The sequence below is a fragment of the Varroa destructor genome, unplaced genomic scaffold (assembly GCF_002443255.2).
Source record: "Varroa destructor unplaced genomic scaffold, Vdes_3.0 BEIS01000005.1, whole genome shotgun sequence".
NCBI classification, from domain to species: Eukaryota; Metazoa; Arthropoda; class Arachnida; order Mesostigmata; family Varroidae; genus Varroa; species Varroa destructor.
Window position 1 is genome coordinate 31,633,593 of NW_019211458.1, and position 21,270 is coordinate 31,654,862.

At 38.7% G+C, this 21,270-nt stretch overlaps 1 protein-coding gene across 2 annotated transcripts in view; it reads left to right on the forward strand.

Annotated features, from left to right (window-relative positions):
- Nucleotides 1-21,270, forward strand: part of rau (RA domain-containing protein rau) — a 278,997-nt gene that overhangs the window by 92,457 nt on the left and 165,270 nt on the right. The gene's annotated exons all lie outside the window — the stretch shown is intronic.

Sequence of the window (21,270 nt, forward strand, 5' to 3'; positions counted from 1 at the left end):
GAATGAAAAGTAGCGTTTTTTCTTCTTAAGAACATTATATTTGAGCTTCTTCCAAATTCTTTGGTGTCTATTATGTGTTTAAATGCATATAAATAATTTTTCGAGATACAGCAGACAGCATAAAATATCTGCGCTCACCGAGTCTTAATAATAATTATAAGTATATGTAAGCGATTGATATAAATTGCAGCCGGATATTGAGTTTTGCCAAATATATTTTGGAAAAAAATTATTCTCGGATATCGTTTTTAGTAGCTATCTTTTGTTAATCCCTAGCTAGGGTTTGAATTTTTGCCGATTAACCCTAGAAGTATAAAATCAAGGACAATGTACGTAAGTAAATGGCATTTCATTCTTGCTTCTACATTTGCTGTAACAAAAACTAGCACAGATTGTTGGGGGGTTATCAAATCTGCTTCAACACAGTTCGTATATATTACTGGAAATATCTCGATCCATTATGCCATTATAAACAGATACTTAGTGTAAAATTATATTCTTTGTGTCATCCGCATCAGCTAACGGATTATCTTGTTATCGCCCTAGCTTTTCGTTATTCTAAATGTAGGCTATTTTTTACAAAAGAAAAAAAAAATGCAGAAACGTTTTATGCTTTAAGATCTCAACGCATTTTTTTTCCGTTAGAATTAGATGAATCAAGGAAATATGACTGCTCAAAGATAATTTTAGGTTCTCCGAATTAGCGTTCATGCTCTCAAAAGCGTCTTTTTAAATTTTTCCCTATGCACTAAAGACCCACTATTTATTTCAAGTGTCCCCGAAAATATACTCCAGTGTGTCCTAAGCTACGTTGCGGCCGGCTTCAACAGTCTACGTTTAACTATAGTGCGCAAAATGGACCAACCCTGTCCACCGGCAAAGGAGGTTACAGCGACCCCTGTTTGGTGACACTGAGGTCAGCGAAGTCACCGTGCTGACTAGACGGTAGCCATACTTTGCCGACTGTTGCTGTTGAAGGCAAACTCGTGAGCACATAAGCTGGCGAGTGGTCAAGTGTCTGTCTATGAAGTAGTGGCTGCATGATTACGTAGCAGCGCCGTGAGGGGTTGCAGACGATCAAAGATTACACAGTGATATTCCGCTCGTCCCCGTTACATGCCTGCTGGCAGCGACCCTCATCTTTGCCCAACGTACATCCTGCTAATGGTCCGGCCTCGTTTGTAGCAGCTGTACTTTGTAGCTAGGAAATTTTTTGCTGAAGCATTTGTCGTTGTCCATCGCTTGTACAATCCGAATGTACCTCGTTCTAATGCATCTAACATATGTCTATCAGTGAATAACTGGCACCTGGATAAATACTGGTGCGTCGGCCATTAGCATGTGTCCTTTTTGCATTTAACGTAAGTAGACAATTATAGTAAAAAAAAAAAAAATAAGACCCGAGTTGTTTGTTACAAAGGGAGGAAGTAAAGCAGAAGCCAATTGTTGCCGTTGACTTGCGCTATATTCTGAAAACAATGGCTCGAATTCCTGCCCGCGGATTAATGCTAAGTTAGTAAACAATCGCTACTAAATGACGGAAAGAAAACCATCGTAGGCTCTAACTCGGACATCGCTGAACAGTGGGTATGATGCTTAATGGCAAACATGTCGGAAATACTGCCAGCCTGCCGTATCACTAACTTATTCTAATTGTTGCTACAATTTCTTTACCATTATAGGGGAAACTACAAGGAAACACTGACAAAATATTGAGCCTTAGCGACGCGATTACGCACGTTGCGTGTCTCTACTGTACAAGAATTTTGCAGCAAGTATTTTTGCCTGCGTTGAACGCCCTTAATTTGAGTAGGTATATTCAGCACTTCACCTTTGTCCCGAGCTTGGCTAAAACTACGGAGCTCTGAAAGTGTCACCCGCAAGAAGGTTTCAGAATAGGCTAAACTGGTAGCTTTCGGAGAAAAATAGATGGCGTGTGAATGGAACTGGGTAAAATGAAAAGCTGAAAAGAAAATAGGCCAAGAAGCATGTTATATCAGGACAGCACTAAAATAAATGAAAATCCTTGCTTTACATGAAGGCCGCACCGTCCATCCTCACTCTCTAATTTTCAATTAATCGATCTGAAATATTCTTTCGGGTATCCCTAACTGGTAACGCGAGCTCGGGGAGGATTGACTGAAACATTGAGATGATTTTCCATTTGAGAAGGTTTTCGTCTTTTCTCACATCAATGAGATTATTTATCAAATTGCTAGAGTTTAGTGCAACGTTAATGAATACAATACTTCTTATGTATGATTTGCCGGTTCTACGAAACGACGTAGAAAACCTTTAAGTTTTGCTAGTTACCTCAGAAAAAGCGATGTTTTTTTTAAAACATTTACAAAAGATTTAACAAGGAAAACAGTACTCTGTAAGCAAGGCTTCAAAGCAACAGCTTGTTTCCCTTCTAACGAAGTGTGCTTACAAACTATTTTTTTAAAGTCCATGAAACGAATGGGTAAGACGCTTCGGTGCGATGGGGACCGCATATAAATCGCTCGTACTAATTAATCCAATGATTCACAAATACTCGTACAAGCCTTTACATTGAATAGTGGTATTTATTTGCAACATAATAATTTATTAATAATTTGTCCGTATTATTTGTGTGCTCAACAAAACATTGAGTAATATATGTCTACATTGTATTGATTAAACATTACGATTCGGTTTCTCCTTGACGGTTAGGTGCATTGATAGATACTCCGACATGAGCTCCTAGCAGCTGAAGGCAAATGTCAAATATAGAAAGTGTAACATTAAGAAATACTGATAGCTGGAACAAGTCGTTTTGATAATTGAGTTTGGAATCCATATATTAAATCTGGTTCCATTACTTGCAGCTCTGATATGCAATTAAATGCTATTTCATGAGCGATTAGTTTTATCAAAAACGTAACAATCCTTGGACGTATTCAAAACCATCCTTAAATCTATGTTCGTCTCGCATTCTATGCGATACAACGCATAGTAGATTGTTCTGATGTCCTTAAGAAGAAATGGTTGGAACCCGGGTGTTCATTACATAGGACGTGTTTCACTTCAAATTGATAGCGGTAACGGATTGCGTCTATGTCGAATTAAGTGGAAATCGTAGTGCTTGAGGCAAAACATTCCAACTGTATTATTTGACAAAAAAAAACCGCGTTCCCAGTTTGTGGAGCCTGACCAAGGTCCTTCTGGCTTTGCTGGAAGTAGCTGAACGTCCTTCTTCTTTCGTCACTTTTCGTACGTATCTAAGACGCCGCATGTTCACCCAGACATTAATATTGCACTTGGCAGTTGTAGCATGAGCCACTTACAAATGTTCAATGTTTAGAGAAAAAAATAATACAAAGTATTCGTTTAGCCCCATTTGGCTTTTACAGTACTATATATCTTCATGTATCGTTAGGGGACTTGATAACAACAGCTGAACGATCTCGAATTACCTTCCAGTCGTATCTACGGAGCTTCGAGTACTCTCACATATATTTGCTGTTAATTTCTCGCACTAACACGATAAATACAAAATGATAAAACAACACAAACAAGCACTCATTAGCATCATCCAATAAACGTATATATATATATTGAGTGAAAAACTGTCGGTGAGTAGAGATTGCAACGAAATATACATATCAGTGTCATACATATGGATACTGCACCCCACAACGGAAGCTTCGTCGAGGGTTTACTATTTTCGCGCATCTGGTAAACACAAAAATCTATGCCATAACAGAAAAGCCACATATTGCAGTAATTTGAGTGAGGCTTCAATTCCCTTCCTTGCTAAAGGTTATAAATATTGAATATAGTATCATTAATATAATTACAGCGGCGTGTATCATTTTGTTTCTATTCTATAACCTATATTTGAATTTCTGTTCTTCTGTACGTGCCAACAATTTTGTCGAAAGTTCTGAAAAGTAAGTTCGGAACCTCGTTTGGGTATCGCTGCTGTCAGAGAACTCTGGCGTTCGTAGATAATACTTCGGTACAGTTAGCTCACTATCAGGCTTACACAGAGAATTTGTCGGTTTTTTTAAATACTATCTATTGTAAGCTGTTTTAGGATAGGTAATATATATGTATATGCGTTCTAATAAATAATCCAATGCTGGAGACGTTAATTTTCAATATTTAGAATTTGTATTTAACATGGAATATTCACTTATAAGTTCAGTGTTCATTTCTGCAAGTTACTCAATGCACGCATGTAGGTTCGTTAATACATTCTATATATTTACTGTAGATTTTTGATTACTGTATGTAATAATTTTTATATGGTATAATTTTCTTCATAACGGTTATCTTCATTTAGCAGTACTCGTTTTTTATCGACCACACGCTTCAACTTGAATACATGAATTGTATATTAAGAAGATTTAAGTTCGCGAGCTGATTTTACAAAAAAAGTTAGTGCAATTCCATCACCTAGGGAATTTCGTCGACGTCGAAGTTTTAATGTATCTTACGGGTTCATCTAAATAGCTAATTAAATATTGCTTAAATAGTCCTGTCAAGGGTAATATATGCTACATAGCATATGCCACCTATATATTTCCGGATGTGTCCATTTGGTTAAAGATGAGCTTATTTGGTCGACTCATAAGAGCCATGTAGATTAAGGGAGGAAGGGATGGACGCGTCGAAATCAGCGGCAGTTATTATGCGTTAGAGAACGCATACGCAAACGCTAGAAAAACGGTCTAACAATTGCGATGAACAAGTCGGGTTCGGACCAGACAGTTAGATGGCCTTAGGTTCGTCGAAGAAGCGGAGTTGTTAACAAGTGAATTATACAAGCGAATCCAGTAATTTCTTTGCGTCTTTGTTTCTTTCTGACATTAACGTCTTGACACGCACCATTCATCGTCCCGTACAGAGAGAAACAAACTCTAACTCTACGAGCTGGATCAAAACTAATGTTATCTGTAAACTGCAAGTTTCACTTTGTTTTGCCCTGCCTCGGACACGTGCTGCCCTCATACATGTGTCATCGCCTGTCGATAGTTACAATTCCGGATCGTATACAGCAGCAGTAAGTTGTGTCCGTCATTTTACTAACGATGAAGGCGATTTTTTGGTCTCGCTTCTGCTGTTATAGCTAGTGCTCAAATCCACTCCGGTCTAGTTCCTGTCTGCTTTCGAACATCCGGAGAAACTTTGAAAATTCTCTTCTAGTTCTGGCATGGCTAGACAGAAATAGACTAATCTCAGTAATGTTTTCCCATCATTCTGACACGTTGACGTTTGCTTGCCATAAGGCAGGGCAACGCGGGACACGGATATGGCCAGGCAAAATAGGGTAGGTCCTCGTAGTTGTCCTATTTTTCTTTTGTCTCGGTTGATGAATCATAGACGACGGTCATAGCGGGAAGGGAAAGTTACTTTTGCTCTCCTGTGACTATATTTGCGAGTGCGTGACAACTAATCCCGGAGAGCCAAGTCGAGCCGATACCACTGTTTCCCCGCTCAGAAACGTTTTAACCCTTTGTCACATCTATTGTTTTCATCCGATTTATAGCTTAGATGGTGTAAATAAGGGGACGAAACGATATTGGGCATTGGCTAAGGAGGCATCGAAGAGTGTCATACTAAGTGGAGTCTTCTCAAAGGAATTCTCAGATTTTATGATATAATATTGGTGTTTTTAATTACGTTGAACCTGACTAAATAAGAAAGGGGAAGCGAGAAAACGGAATAGTTAATCCACATCTTAGCATAGACATAGTGAATTATATAGAGTTATGCGGATGCGGATAGTCCATATATCTAGCTCATGCGGTCTATTAAGATGTGATTTGAAACGTTTGAAAATAAATTCAACAAATAATACGCCTTAATGAGTCAGTTTTCTTTGCAATTTATTCAATAAGATCTATATATATTTAACACCTTTTAACTGGGGACCTTTCCGGAAGATGTTGTAATAATGCGTCTATATAATCCATGTACTAACATATAGGGATTCATTTCACCATTGGCATGTGGCTGAAGTTGTCTATAATGAGCAAATGACGCAAACTATATTCCGAGATGGAAAGCAATGTTTGCTCTATATACAGCACCTATGACGATTTGTTTCCTATAAATGCTAGCCGTCTGTCTGACGAAATGCTTAACGGCTATAGCGGACGTAAAACTCGAAGCATAGAGACTAATACCACTTAATAGTATTAGGAGTCAGTTGGTGACCCAGGGACTTGGATGATAACCGACCGTAGTCCAGTGACGTCTCGCTCGTTTTTTCTCCTCTGGTGCTTTGAGTCGAGTCCTGATTGAAGCATCGACAGTATAAATGCTGTTAGCGTGATACGCTGAGGCACAAGGCCAAATCTTAGCTCGCACAATATCATCAGCAATCGTTTATTTTTCAATTAATTTGAAAATGAAGTTTATTTTGCAGGTTCATAGGTTTGCAAGATATTTTTAGATTTGTCTATTTTAAAATCTACGAAAACGTGATAGAATTGCACGATTAGCACGAAGGTTAACGAAACTAACGAAAATAGACGCTTTTTTAATATCCAATGGCCGCAAAGCAGCCACATTTAGTTGGATTGATCGCCACGTTAAGCTGTTTAATCATTGAATAACTTTTAGCGATTAGGTCTATTATTACGCCAACTACATAATGTACGTTTATTAGAAGACGGGCCTGACGAATGTTTCTAACAACCTTCTGGGCCACATATGCAGATTTTATGTTTGTTAGTTTGGGCGCATCTTCATATTGAATTCAACGACAAAAGGGTGCTTGTCACAAATTCTTGAATCATTACATAACTTGATAAGCATATAAAGCTTCTTCAGCGTCGTTCAATATTCGAAATCACCCATTTCAAGGAAAATTTAACATAACGGGGTGTGCCTATGGACATAACAAGTCAGCTACAATAATCGAAATATCGGTGTAGTTAAACGAGCAAAGGTAGCGAGCAATGTTTCTCACATTTGCCTCGGAGCAAAAAAATCCGAGAGTTCCTGCCTTTGTCTATATAACAGAGCGGGCACTCGTACACTCCATAGACAGTGGTAGTATTCAGACGAACGTTTGAATAATTTCGCAGAGCATACGAAACACTATTGAACACAAACTAACCTGTAAATATATAGCTCTTGGATTGAAGCTACGTACAATCTACATGCATTATTTTACCTAAATCTACTAAAAACATACAATCCATCAAGATCTAATATAGCGCTGCGCCATTGACGCCAATGTAACACAATCACAAACTGACGTACGTTCGTAAAGGGCCGCAGTAAACTACAGATTATAAGACCCTACGATAGACATTAATTTCATTCTATCTGAATTGTAAACCGGAGCAAAAGTCAACTCAAACGTTTCGGAAAATCGTGTAACAGGTCTGTCTTTATTCTGGATCACCTAGATTGCAACATATCCGAGCGGATTAAGTGTTGTGGCCAACTGAGCTAGAAGATATTTTTTATAGGTGTAGCATTTATATATGTCGAAATAAATCACTTGACTACATAGTCATACTATTTCAACGTATTTGCAGAATACACAAAGAACGTAGAAAGTCAATGATGGTGCAGTGGCAACTTCAAATCTACTAAACCTAAGGCAAGCTGGCTTACATTGGACTTTTTTATGCTGGAAGTTAGCTATCTGAGAAAAATAATTAATAGCAATACCGCACCGTACTCAAAACACTCAGGTAGTACAATAGTTAGGTAGGACTTAGTGAGAAATAAAGTGTTGATTTAAATTGACAAAATATTGACTATGCTTGTTTCGGTTCTCTTGCAGTTAAAAAGGTTTACGTATTGCAGATTTGTATGAAATACATTTCCGATCAGATGTTAAAGCAGAGATTAGGGGTTTAGAGTGCAATATTACTCTATCAATGTAGCCTTCAATCGGCAGCTTGATCATAGCTAGATAAATAAAACCTTAGAGATACATGTGCGTAATAAGAGATAAGCAGACCTACAAGCCTAAACGAAAGCTCTTTCTGCTAGAAAAGAGAGTCTTACAATACGCTGCAGGCAGCAAGGTATTGCAACATGAGGTCTAAATAGATCCCGCAGACGCGTCATCCTATGAGGTGCGCTCGAAAGATCGACTATCAATGAGTATGAACCTGGTTTCCCAGGCCAATTAGGAGCTCTTTACGTCGAGCCAGACCGGAACAACGTATATGAGTTTTACTCGTGAGAGTTTTCTAGATATATAGGTTCTCTAGCTCATACTTTGCGTATCTAATCACGCACGGACGACTGGAGATTTTGTAACTCGCTACTAGCGTTCTGTGGAAAAGCTTCGCCTACATTTACTTTACATTATTACTAATTATTATTATTGTCTAAAAACATTTCCATCATAGGATATCTGTAATTAAAAAAATGTGCCTTTGTGTCGTATAAAATAGGCTAATTTACATTTAGTTTTTTTCTTATATAGTATTTACGTTGTTAACTCACGCAGTGGGTCTCGCTAGATATTCGCGTATGTAAAAAAAGCGGAAGATTTGATTATTTTAAACTGACGCTTTTCAGCCTACAAGTACAAATGCCAACGTAGCATAAACATATTAAACGCAGTGGCTCGTATAGCTGCTCTGTTAAAGCGAAAACTCAATTTGGAATCTCATGGTAAGTTTAGGTAAACTGCGAAGAGGCATACCGGTTTGAAATTGTAGGGAATTGACATGCTCCCGTCATAGTGTAGCTGAGCAAACATACGGAAAGTCTTTCCGCATAACTAATAGGAACTAATGATACTAACATTTTAGAAAAGGGCCCCATTAACTGCAAGCGGGATTGTACTACGTTTTTTATACAAGGTTCACCAAATTCAGCCGCTACTGTTTTTGCCATATATGACCATGGATATAGGCCCTTTCACACTAAAATTAAAACTTACCTTATGGTAAGTTTTTATTGTCGTTTTTGCCAGCGTTAGGGTTCTACGAGTTACATTGTCGTAATCTCGAGAACATCAAAAATATTTAGCCTGCTTATATAACTTTAGAGCTGATAAGAAGAAGCCTATGTCCTTGTGTGCGGAAGGCTCAGTCTTTACGAAATTCAGTTTATCAGCAGCAGCTGACTAATTCACAACGTAAAAAAACCCTAGCCTATTGCAACTGTACTACAATCACATATGAAATTCAAATGGAACGACTAATGATTTAGTAGGCCATCAACTTTCCGTGATGAAAGTGAACCTTTGCCATTTATTATTATTATAACTGACCGATATTAGGGTTGTTTTGAAGGACCTCTGCATGCTCAAAATAGGTTTATATTCAAATTAAATAAAAAAAGGCTTCTGACTAAGTATTTAATTAATAGCTGAATTGCCAAGCAGCGACATCGTCGCCGATGGAAGCGTTTCAGATTGTTTCTAGACAAAAGTATAGTCATTTCCAATATATCATTTTAGCCTGATTTAATATAGCAATACACGTATTTGAAAATTAACAAGGGTCGCTTTGTTATCAGTAGAGCATTGAAGTGTGCAATAGCTGGACAGACATCTGGGGCAACTAGGCCTGGTTTTGGGTACCTGAAATGGACCGTATGTAGAGTTGAACTGTGCGGAGCTTTACATTTTGTTAATCTAAGCTGAACGGATAGTGCATGCCTGGAGCCGATCACTGTTGAGGCCTGATTTGCGCCACACGCTATGTACTATTGCGCTATTATTGTGTTGTGAGCATCAGCTATATGTCCTGTCGGACCAAGGCTAAGAACCTCACGGTTCCGGAACGTGAAATGAATTAGCATTGTAGAACAGGGAATAATTCTCTGAAAAGGTCAGAGTTGCACCTAAGAGAAAAACTCTCCCAAAATAAAATTTCGACAATACCCGTTTCGCGTGGTTTTTCGCTTTTGCGAAGGCCTGCAATATCAGCGCTTGGACAGATCACCTGCGCATGAGATCCGTGGCTGTAGAAGCAGCAACTACTATGTCGTCTACGAATATAGACCTGTTCTTGCTTAAAAAGTTAATGTTTTTAACTATTGAATAATTGAAGGTCACAGCTTCATTGAGGGTAACAAATGTGGCTGACAAGACTAGCTTTAACTGTGCTGATTTACGCTGTAACTTTACTCTAACGTCGAAAGCCCCCAAGAAGGAATCTTATTCCTGAAGTTACGTACGCATTCGGACGACTACACTGATCAAGCCAGCTGACTGGTGCTAATCATGCTTTTTAATAGGATAGTGCTTTAAAACAAGTGTTAAAGTCGGTAAACTTACGGGTGTTCAACGGAACAATACTGCAAGGAATATTCAGTTACCCCGGAACTGAAGTCCACCATTGTAACCCCATGTAAAATGCTAGATGATTTCTCTAATGGCATTATAAGTTGAATATTCAAGATGATTTATGTTGATGAAAGAAGTACAATGTTGGCTTAGGTAGAAGATCGTGGAACGGTATTTAGCACTGTTATGTTGGGCAGGCAAATGCACAGCGGCACATTGGACCATCTTGACTGTCTGCATAACCGCTGAAGCATTATTGTGGAAACTTTTAACTATCAGGAAGAAACTGTAAGTCGACTGAATAACGATCTTCATATATATATATATAATTAATTTAATAACAAAAACATCACCTGCGTCGACTAATTAACTCTATGACTCAAACGAAGGAGAACAAGCAGAAGTCCGATAAAATCGAATAGCCGTCCCGTCGTTGCATCGCTTACTCGTTCGAATAACACTAGAGAATGACCTATTCACGGCTAAGGATAATCGAGCTATAAATATAATTCTAAAAAAAAAAGATAACATCAAAATCTACCTATCTATATTATATAACATTTTTGCTAAAGTATTGCAAAGTACTCCGGAAGAAGGTTCATCAAAGATGGCAGCTAAATTGTTACAACAATTGGACTAATTCTTTAAATTACCATAAAACGCGCACGCCTCACCTCCGCTCAAATCAAAGAAACACCACCTATTGAGAACGATGTAAAAAAAGGAAAAACTATTTTTGGATGCTAGCTCCACCTTGTTGTTTTCGACCAGACAGGCAAAAGAGTTCGTATTTGCTGGAAAAAAAAATCAAGAAAAAACGTTTCCATTGGTTCTTGTTAAAATCAGCTCTAGGTTTATTTCTACCTTGCGATAACATTGGCAACAACTGATCAACAAGTTGAATTTATTTAACAAGCAAATTACAAAATATTGAAATAGCTGCGCCAGAGTATATTTAGCTCGTAGCTAGTAGTAGAAATAGGCAAGCTGCGTCCGTCCGCCCCCTGAGTGACTCTAACCGTAACAAAAGGGTGTACGTGATCATCGGGTTTTTTGTTTTCTTTAAACACTATTTTCACGATCCATGCGTATTGCATCCGTGTGTTACGTCGTAGCTCATCATTGCAACTAACGTGGGAGCATGTTGGCTCCAAAATTGCCAAAATCAAAGCGTTTTTGGCAAAATCAACGATTATCACCAGAATGTGGCCCATGGCAAGCCACCCGAACATTTATTTATATGAGAATGCGCTTAGAAGGCTAATCCGACCTGTATTCTATGCACCTTTAAAATAACTTAGTAAACTTAAATTTGGGAAAAATAATGGCCTCATCATTCACATTCTGTTAGATTAGTGAAGTAGGTCAGTTCAGGAAGTGACAGTTCAATACAAACCTTATTCTTAACATAAAATATACGGTCATATGGACAATTAGACCGTTTAACCGAACGTTCCAGGAGTTAGTCTCAGTCACTGATCTCGACTAGCCTTCATATACCGTGATCTTACTCCATTCACAGCAGGTCTTAAACCTTTCTGGACTTCAATTAATGTATTCAACTCAATTTGGATAGTTTCACGTAACGATAGATAGTTCGGAGTCTGCATAAACCGGAGCTGGCTTCAAAACAAAGTAAGTCAGCCGTGTAAACCTTCGGGCTTATGGCGTACGTCTGTCGCTTGGATTGAGATGACTGAGCATCAAGTTGACACAAGCATAGAAAAAGTCTATAGTGAAAAGTTTACCACCTTTAGATGGCAGCCGCTCAAACTGAAAGTAGGTTCTATTCATTTTACTCCATATTAAATCAGCAGGATTGGAGTTGAAATGATTACCCGCTCATGCAGTAAAAGTTATGCCTTATAATTTCATCCTGTTTATGGTTGGTTATTGATCACTGTTTCGATTTGTACGCGCTGTGAAAGAGGTGGCTATCTATGATTTTATTAAGCGATGTCTTCATAAAAGGAAGACTTTTGCCGAAGCTGCGATGAAATAGAAGTTGTAGCTTCATGTCTAAAATTTACTACTAAACTACTCGCATATTAAAAAAACCGCTATGATAATTTGCCTTCCAATAAATGAAGCCCTCCGTAATTTAGGTGTCAGGGATATTTCAGACATCCACGATATACTGACTGCCTACGGTTGGCGTTGAAACGAATGTAAAACGACATTATTTTTTCCCTTGTAATTTCTAGACCATTATAATATAATATAGCCTAGACGCAAATTCGCGTTAGACATCTGCTTTTACAAATGTATCTAGTTCAGTGGTGCGAGCATCCTCAATGTGATTTTTCACTAAGGGGTGAACTTTTGTGCCTGCTCAACTACCGGCAAAAGTATAAAACGCTAAGACAATGTGGTGCTGTCGATATGAGAAGTTAGGTGCCCAATGCACGCATGAAAAGTCTCACGAATTTGCCCTCGTATCCTGACAGCTCTAAGCATCTAGCCAGTCGTTTTTGCCATGGCCTATTATTCTTACTTAGTCCACTGGGCGTAGGAGTCGCAAACATGTCCGTTATAAGAGCTTCTGAGCAAATATAAATAAGACAACTAATGTCTGGCGGTAATCTGAATAAAAATCAAGAGATTCTTTCATCAACGATTTGGGTGAGTTCTAATAAATGGCCAATAAATATCAGTAGCAAGTAGCAAAAGCCGGATCATAAGAGGAACATATTAGAGACGCTGATTTTCGCGTGTGCAAAAAGGCGGAAGCCTGACTTTCATATAGTGACGAGAATGAAATTGAAGAATCAAAGTATTACCCTTATCAGGCTTCACCAATATCGTCCATGGTAATCAGATGAAGGGAAGTCATTTTCGTACGACCAGTGCTAAAAATCTATACGCCGTGACGGAATGAACTGATACAGAGATTATTCCCAAGGGCAGTCAGCGCATTAGCTGCCGCTACGCATGTAAACAAACTATAATATTGATCGTTTTATTAGTTCTTCAATGGCTAATATGTTTGAACTCCGAACGACGCTGATGGGCCACTCATTCCTAAATGTCATGTCCGTTTTACGGCCTTTGTGCGCATACGATAGTCGCCTCCGTCACATACTATTCATGTCTCTCCTACAGCGTTCGGATCGCGCTTGACTAGTTGCGGTTATCTTAATCGATCCTAGCATTGAAACTATACGATGCCGGCTATCTAATGACAAATATATAATTCACATGAAGTTCAATAGTATTATGTAAGTTCTGTTTCTGCTGCCGCTTTGCTTTTCAATGTTTAACTTACAGAAGTTGTTTACTATCGTAAAACAATACCAGATTAACAAGAATCGTACGTTTACAAAGCGCTTTCTCAAGGAAAAGATAGATCTATTTTGAACAGTACAACTGTTTATTAAGCAAATAATGAAATCGTCAGAAGGCCAACTTGGCTTACGCATTGGTGTCCATGCATGCGTTTCGACAAGGCTTGCCGGCCGACGTTTATGGAGCTGAGACAAGCGATTCCACAGGAGCTTCTTTTTAATTTATCTAGGCGTATATTATCTAACATGACCATTATCAAATCAAGTACCACAGCATTCATTGCAGGAAATTGTGTTGATGAAAGACCAGCAGTTCGTTTATACGTGCGTGCCTGTGTGGAATACCTGTTATTTTATTCAGCATCTGTCTATATAATATTCTACATAGTAGACAAGCGCAACATTTATTATGCAGCAGCAGCAGCAGCGGCTACCCCAGTTCCACTACTTCTTACCTAACTCGTTGTTATTAGTTTTAATTGTTATGGTCAATTACAGGCCATATTTTACCAATGCGTTCATCCTACACAGGCTACATGTCAGCGCTTACCGCTGAATGTACATTATCATCTAATAGTGACGTATCGGATGATATGGTTGGCGTCATCGATTAGAACGCTTGTTTATAACAGTGAAGCAAAGTAGTTAATTTCGAATACGTCAAGTTAGACCGCGACGTACAATATGACGTCATACGTCACTTACGTAATAACTCGACAAACGACACTGAAACTGGATCGTCGCAGATAGATGTAATTACCCTGCTAATATATGTATAAAAATAATATGATTATGACAAATAGATAGTTATGGATCATTGACCGACAAATATTTTCGGTCGGTTTAAACCTCCGCCATGACGGTACCGCGCTACTTAGCCACGGTGGATCTGCATGTATTGCACCTTTCGAACTTTTTTTACATGATCAAATGTGCATATATAGCTATATAACCTATGCGTTTATTTAGTTATCAAGACTTCTAGCAAACAGAATGGAAATATTTGTATGGGTACAGGCAATCAAACAAAACTTGCCGTTCCTTCCGGCATTCGTTATCCTACCTGTATCTAGACGCTTAGATCTAAGCGTCGATGGTCATAATTCTCTTGTCTTCGACTCGTGGGGGTCGGTAACCAACTGTATAGCCGTTCCTGAAGTCTTTGACAACCCACCACTATAAGCCAGTCGAGTAACCTTCGAGAATTATGAGTTAGAGACCAAAATATTGTTTAGAGCTCCGAATTAACGCTCAGTAATTAGGTCTTCATTTGTTAGTCGTAAGAATGCTAGAGTAATCCATTGAAGATCAGAACGAAATTTATCGAAACAGCGATACGCTATTGCAGGGCAGATGAAAACGTGTGCTATATGTTTTTAACACGAGACAACTCGAGTAACAACTGCTAGCGAAAAAGCCACCTGGAACACTTTGTCACTATATAGCGAAAACCCGGGTCAATCTGTACAACTCACTAGGGGATGGCATCGAAGAGAAGAGGATGAATTTCTAAGCGCAGTCCCGAATTCAGTCCCAATCTGGGGGCTGAATATATACTTCAGGTTTAAGTTTACGTGATGTCGATTGCTTTCCTGCCTTAAAGAAGTCGATAGGTAACATAGTATACCCTGTTGCCTGTCAAATAGACCATCAATAACGAGACTGGGTATGCTAATGCATATTACAAATGAGAAGCTTTTAGAGCGCTGTCGTTAATGTACAAACAATAAAAGGGATTATTATTCTTATATTTTGTGCAATTAAAAATAGTTCGGGACCATTCAATATAAAAGCACATGCATCAACCTAGGACCGGTGTCCTTGGCATGAAAAGAGCATACAGTGTTCTTTTAGTTAGCTTCTAAGATGCAACTGTAGATCTTTAATGAGAAATGTATATGCCACCAAGGCATTAAAGGCATGGACAACGTATAGATCAAGAAGGCAGGCTTCACTCCTACTCGTGATTCATGCTACTATAATGGAGTTTAGAGTTAAAGCGAATAGTCTTGAACGTGGATGTTAACTAGGACATCCTCAACTGCATACTGTCGATTGGGCCTACGAAGGCAATGTCAGAACCTTTCGCTACTGAAAACGTAGAACTGTCGCTTACGCTGACAAGTAAACGGTGCAGATAAACCTACCGTTAAATTTTACGAGTCCACATATGTTTTATCAAACGTCATATTATTATGTTTTCGCAATTACTTTCAAGTGCGTAGTTGATGCGTACCAGCGATTTTGCTAAAGCTGAACTTCTAGAACTCGTAGATTAGTTAAACGTTATATAAAATGGAAGCTTGCTTATTTAAAAGCTTTGAAAATTACTATTGGCAATGCAGGCTAGATGCGCAGGATTCGTGCACAAAACAATGAAGTGTTCTGTTATGTGACGAAGGGCCACCGATGTTGCACGGGGGTTTCAAAATGCTAGTATTGTTCATGCAATACTGCCATCACCGACAAACCTCATTGAGATTTGCCTTGTCTAACCAGAGAGTGTGGAATACTCTGTAAAAATAAAGATTTTTCTTTTTACTTAGTTTTCTTCAGCGTGTTCATAGATCAACTAAGTCACATCACTTGATTCTATTTTCTACCAATACAATAGTGCCGACAAGTACTTTATATCTAGTGAGGTAGCTTTCCTTCTAGAACGTTTGTTACGAGTTGCTCGACCAACATTAATTTACTAGAGGAAGAGATAAGACTCGAGCGTCGTACACTCAGTCAAAACGGTATCGGTGTTTATTCGTATAGGATAGAGCAGTGTCTCATCTAATAATGGGCATAAGTTTGTCTGTCCTGCCAAATTAGCTCAAGCGAAACGGGTGGCAGGCGAACAGTTCACTTAACGAAATAAGGATTTCTCTAGACGATCCTGGAGTACGGGGAAGGAAAGACCTCCTACTACATTTACTAGAAACACTCTTTAGAAGATATTAATCTATTTGGTCCGGTAGCGCCGTTAGCATGCTTAACAAGTAATTGGCCTGCCATTCTGTTTACTGATGGGTAAAAAAGGGCCGGCATACCTACCTCAAGCGTCCGTTAACTTAACTCTGCGTTCCTGCAGCCTTAGCCAGCTGTACGTCTATCATCTGTTCACCCATGAAACTTCCAACCGTATTTCGCAAAAGAGAAGATAGTCGTACAAATGAGATCTTGCAAGTTCGAATGAAAAGTTTAATTTCCGTTTTTCGACTTTGTAAAACTAGAGACAGCCATTGTACTTGCGTAATGGAAGCATCAGTTCTAATGTTATTACAGAAACGTCACGCGGTTTTGTTTGACAAGCAAGCCATCCGTAAGCTGGAAACTAGAGACATTAGTCAATTCAGCATCTCTCGCCGCGCTGTCTCTTGTTAGTGCATATTGCTTTTCGCTTGGAAAGAAAAAAACGCCAGACAAACGTCAAGCTGTGCGACGGCCGCTTCTAAGCTTTTAGATGATTCTAGCGTCCCTATGATGGTGCAGTGGTAACGTGCTTGCTTACTTAGAAACACGTGGTAGTCTAGAGTCGAATTCGGACCTAGACCCATTTTGTCTCGTGTCGGAAGCCGCTCGTCTGAAGCAATGTTTAACGGCAGTATCAAATTTAAAACTCAAAGCATATATTTAGACGATCCTGGCGGATTCTGAAACTCAAAACGAATCCGCGAGGATTCTATCTTGTGCCATTCTTCAAGTCAGATCGCTCTGCCTTTGGCTCCATTGCCCGATTCCTACTTTGTAGCGACGGCTGCTGGTATAGCGAGTGCTTTCAGGGTCGTCTGTTGCCTTCGCCTATTAAAACGAATGGAGAAACTAGTCGAGGAAAATAAGGGGAGCGAATTAATGATTGGCAATACTCGTTAGGTTAGTCTACCTTTGGAATGATCGACCTATGAACACATTGTGCCTTATTTGATGGCATAAACTGTCAACTGGTTCTATCTACCAAATGAGAAATTTCGGCTAAGAAAACAAGAATTTTATAAAATTTAAGCAGATATTAGGGGAAGCGTCCATGAGTTTTTGTCTGAGAGTCTTTTCAGTTGAGCAGTATAGTTCGCTTAGAAATTACCATACCAAGACTTCGTTCTTTTCTACATAGCTGCTCTCCTTGCGTTCAAATCAGACTCACTAGATAGAGGACGAATTGTCCCATTTAGAATGGGGTCCAACGAATGCGACAGCTATTAACGTTTGCCCGGGCAGATGTTTTGGCTAAAAAAATCTTTGAATTTTTTATTTTTAAGTGCTAAAAGATATATTTATGGACGTGAACTCCCATTTCCAAGATGACATCACATCGAAATGGGGGTATCATTACGTATTTTCGCTTTCCTAAGACATCTTTATCACGCATGTATGGATACGACAAACATCAAAGCAATCCAGCAGGTCCCTAAGGATAAATTATGTGTGCTACTAAAGCTAAAACTAAGCGGTACTCTATAAAAATTTATATGCAATGTCCGCCAATATCGTATTATTGTCACTCTGAGGATTGTGTTCGCTAGTTGACACACCGACCTCGTCTTCCATCTGCAAATTCCCCCCCCCCCCCCCCGATACTCCCGCGACACCCTATGAGCTTTATAGTTTTGCCTCGTCACCTATAACTCTCTAGTAGGAAAATCTGCTAAAAACGAATGTTCGTGCGTCAAGAACGCTGGCCGCATTCCTTCCCAACTTATCAGGATGTCCTGACACGTTCGTGGGAGTAAATGAAAAATCTAACACGAAGTCTCTAGGCTTAACGACGACACTGTACTGTGGGAGGCCATTAGTCTACTGTCAAAAGGAAGTGTCCGATCTGGATCAGGTGCAAATGCTGCGCTATACAAAAGCCGTCACTACTATAGCTTAGCGCGCCCGAGAGCCTCCCAAGGCCGAATGAGCCTAAATCTATTCCTGAGTGTTAGCTATTACATATTGCCCAGCAACGATCAAAGAAAACAATTGAAAATTTAGCATGCTGCTTGCCAACAGACGAATACCTGCAGGCGATAGTATTGTTTGATCTATATTTTCATTATACTTTGATCTAATCAAAAGGATTTGAAACTTTAGATCAGCTGCTGGGAAAATTTTTAAACGTACAGTAAATTGCAGACAATGAGTACGTAGACTCATTTCTACTGGCAAACAGCTATCATTAAATATATTCGGATTTCACTAATGCCAAGCGTGAAATCTAAGTACTTAAATATAAGTTAAATATCCGCCAAATAATAAATGTATACTAATAGTGGTTAATTTTCTGTAAAAAAAAAAACTATATAGAATTAGACTGAATCATTCAATAAATTGACCATGACGGAAATTTGAACCAGAAAGATTTTCTATAGCTGGCCCTCTGCCTGCGCGTGTTCTAATGCAAGCGTACTTCCGATAAGCCTATTGTTAGGAAAGCGGCTGCCATTGACATGCATCCTCTTTTGTTTATCAATCAGCTCTGGCAAAGATAGATTTCACACACAGCTCATCCAAGTGTGATATTCTAAGGAACCTTCCTGAAAATAAGTTAGTGTCGTCTTTGTCCAACTCCAACTAGATTTCTGAGCACAAGTTTAGTAGGCTTGTTCTTTACTCTGGCTTTTGTTTACTCCGGGTAGAATAAGTTCAAATGAACTTTTTCGATGCTTCCTGTGCAGTGGCGTAACGTATTTGCCAATTGAACATCGACACGCTGAATGTAGAAGGTTAGGAATTGCCCGTACACATAGTTTTTCCTGTGCTGAAAGCCTACCGTCTGAAGAAATGCTCAACAACAGTAGTGAACGTAAAACTCGAAACATATATTTTTAATACTTTTAGTTACAATGTTGGCCTTAAAAGATTGTTGCCTTTTATTTCTTATATCTTTTATCTTTTATAAGCCCCTTTCTTAGGCGCGCATTTTTGAAACTCTGATCCATAAGAATCGCTCGAATTCTTTTACAAAACCGTTACATAATATGTCACAATGTAGACTTGTAGAGAGTGCAGATACTCGGTTAGTCTACTGGTCTCATGAATGTAACTTGTTATTATAAGCCATCTTAACTTCCGGCTGAACTTGAACGATCTGGCATGATGTACCGAACGACATAATTAACTTAACTGGATATGGGCGATGCATATAGGACAATTTGACCGAAACTACTCTCTTGCTCATTAATTAGATAATCAGCTGCTAGAGTCTGATTCTCATGGTGACAGGGATGATTGGAAATTTTAGCCAGGAACAAAAGCGTTTTCTAATAGAAGGCGAGTAATGCTTTCCAATAAGGAGTACTGATAAAGTTACGCAGTGGAAGATTTTCCAACCAGTTTATTCGACGCGAATCTATCTAAATCTATCGCAGGCTCTTCATTTAGTTCAAAGCACGAAAATTGTTAGCACAGTGTACATAAAAGCGATTTTAGAAAGTTTGGCATGATACGTGTAATTGTTAACTTACCAAACAAAGCATCTAATAGAAAACACCTTACGTTAATGTTCTAATGCTAATTCAGTGGAGTTTTTCTAAGTTTTAACTCTTTGTTGAAATGAAATATTGCGTACTGTTGTAGCAGAAAGCGTGGAAACGCCCATAAAGTCTCGAAAAAGCTTATCTGAAATTAATTCACAGCTTTTGTTCGACAAGTTTATCTAATCGTACAGAATAAGAAGATACCCTTAGCATATCATTGTAATATTGTTGCTGGTACTTTTAGTTACAAGAGAATTACAAAGCACAGGCTTAGATACTAGACTCCATAATCCGTATACGATTCAGGCTCTATACAGGTGTATTACTGCAAAAATTATCTGAAAATCTAATTATGCAGTCCATGTATCCTTTGAATATTTTCCCCATTAAATTTTTAATCACCTGCTTTTTTTTTTCAAGCTCATCTTTAGTTATTGTTGTTACGGGAAATGAACGGAGGATAAGATCTCCTCATTTAATGAATTCATATATTTCCACCACCTTCCTTGTTTTTCTGCAAGCTAGCTCTATGCAGAAGTGAGTGATATAATTTTCTAGCTAATAATAATAATAATAATAAAAAGATTTCATACATTATGCTTTTGAACAAATTTAAATTCACTAAAAACCGACCATTTTTAGCCGTGCAACAAAAGAACAACTAAGTGTATAGGATGAAAAAAAGGCTTAGTAACACTTTTTTTTTTATTAGCTGGGACCTTGTAATTAGACTTCTTTCTTCCCTGGCATTTATCATTTTGGATTAGTACATGTAATTAGATGTAACAAGACCGCTGAGTGAATCAAAAGCGACATCGGCCATAGACAGATACACGTCGGGCATAGGGTTATTTATATAGTGAAACATCTAATGGCTAAGCTATTGGATAGGAGAGAAAACATTTACGATACGAACCGTCTCGCCTATAATGTCCTGCACCATACGGCCGCATCCCGAGTTCTTCTCAGTGTTTTCCGCACCCATTATTTACTAATCGTACCTTGGTAATGATGTACAGGGCTGTCGCAAAACTGATACATTCTATTTCTAAGCACTTTGACATTTCAGGGAGCCGCTCCGCGTCGCTTCATCTGCCAAAGTGATTGGCGTGTTCTATAGAATAGAACATTTGCCCACTTCAGCATTTTAGAAAGCTTCCTTTTTTTTTTTTTTTTTTTTAATACCTTTAGGCTTATACGTAGACCTGTGGGTGTGTTTTCCTGCTGTAAACATGCTACATTTAATTAAATAGCACACGAAATTATTTCTATAAGGTGATCTTAAACAAATGAGATTTAG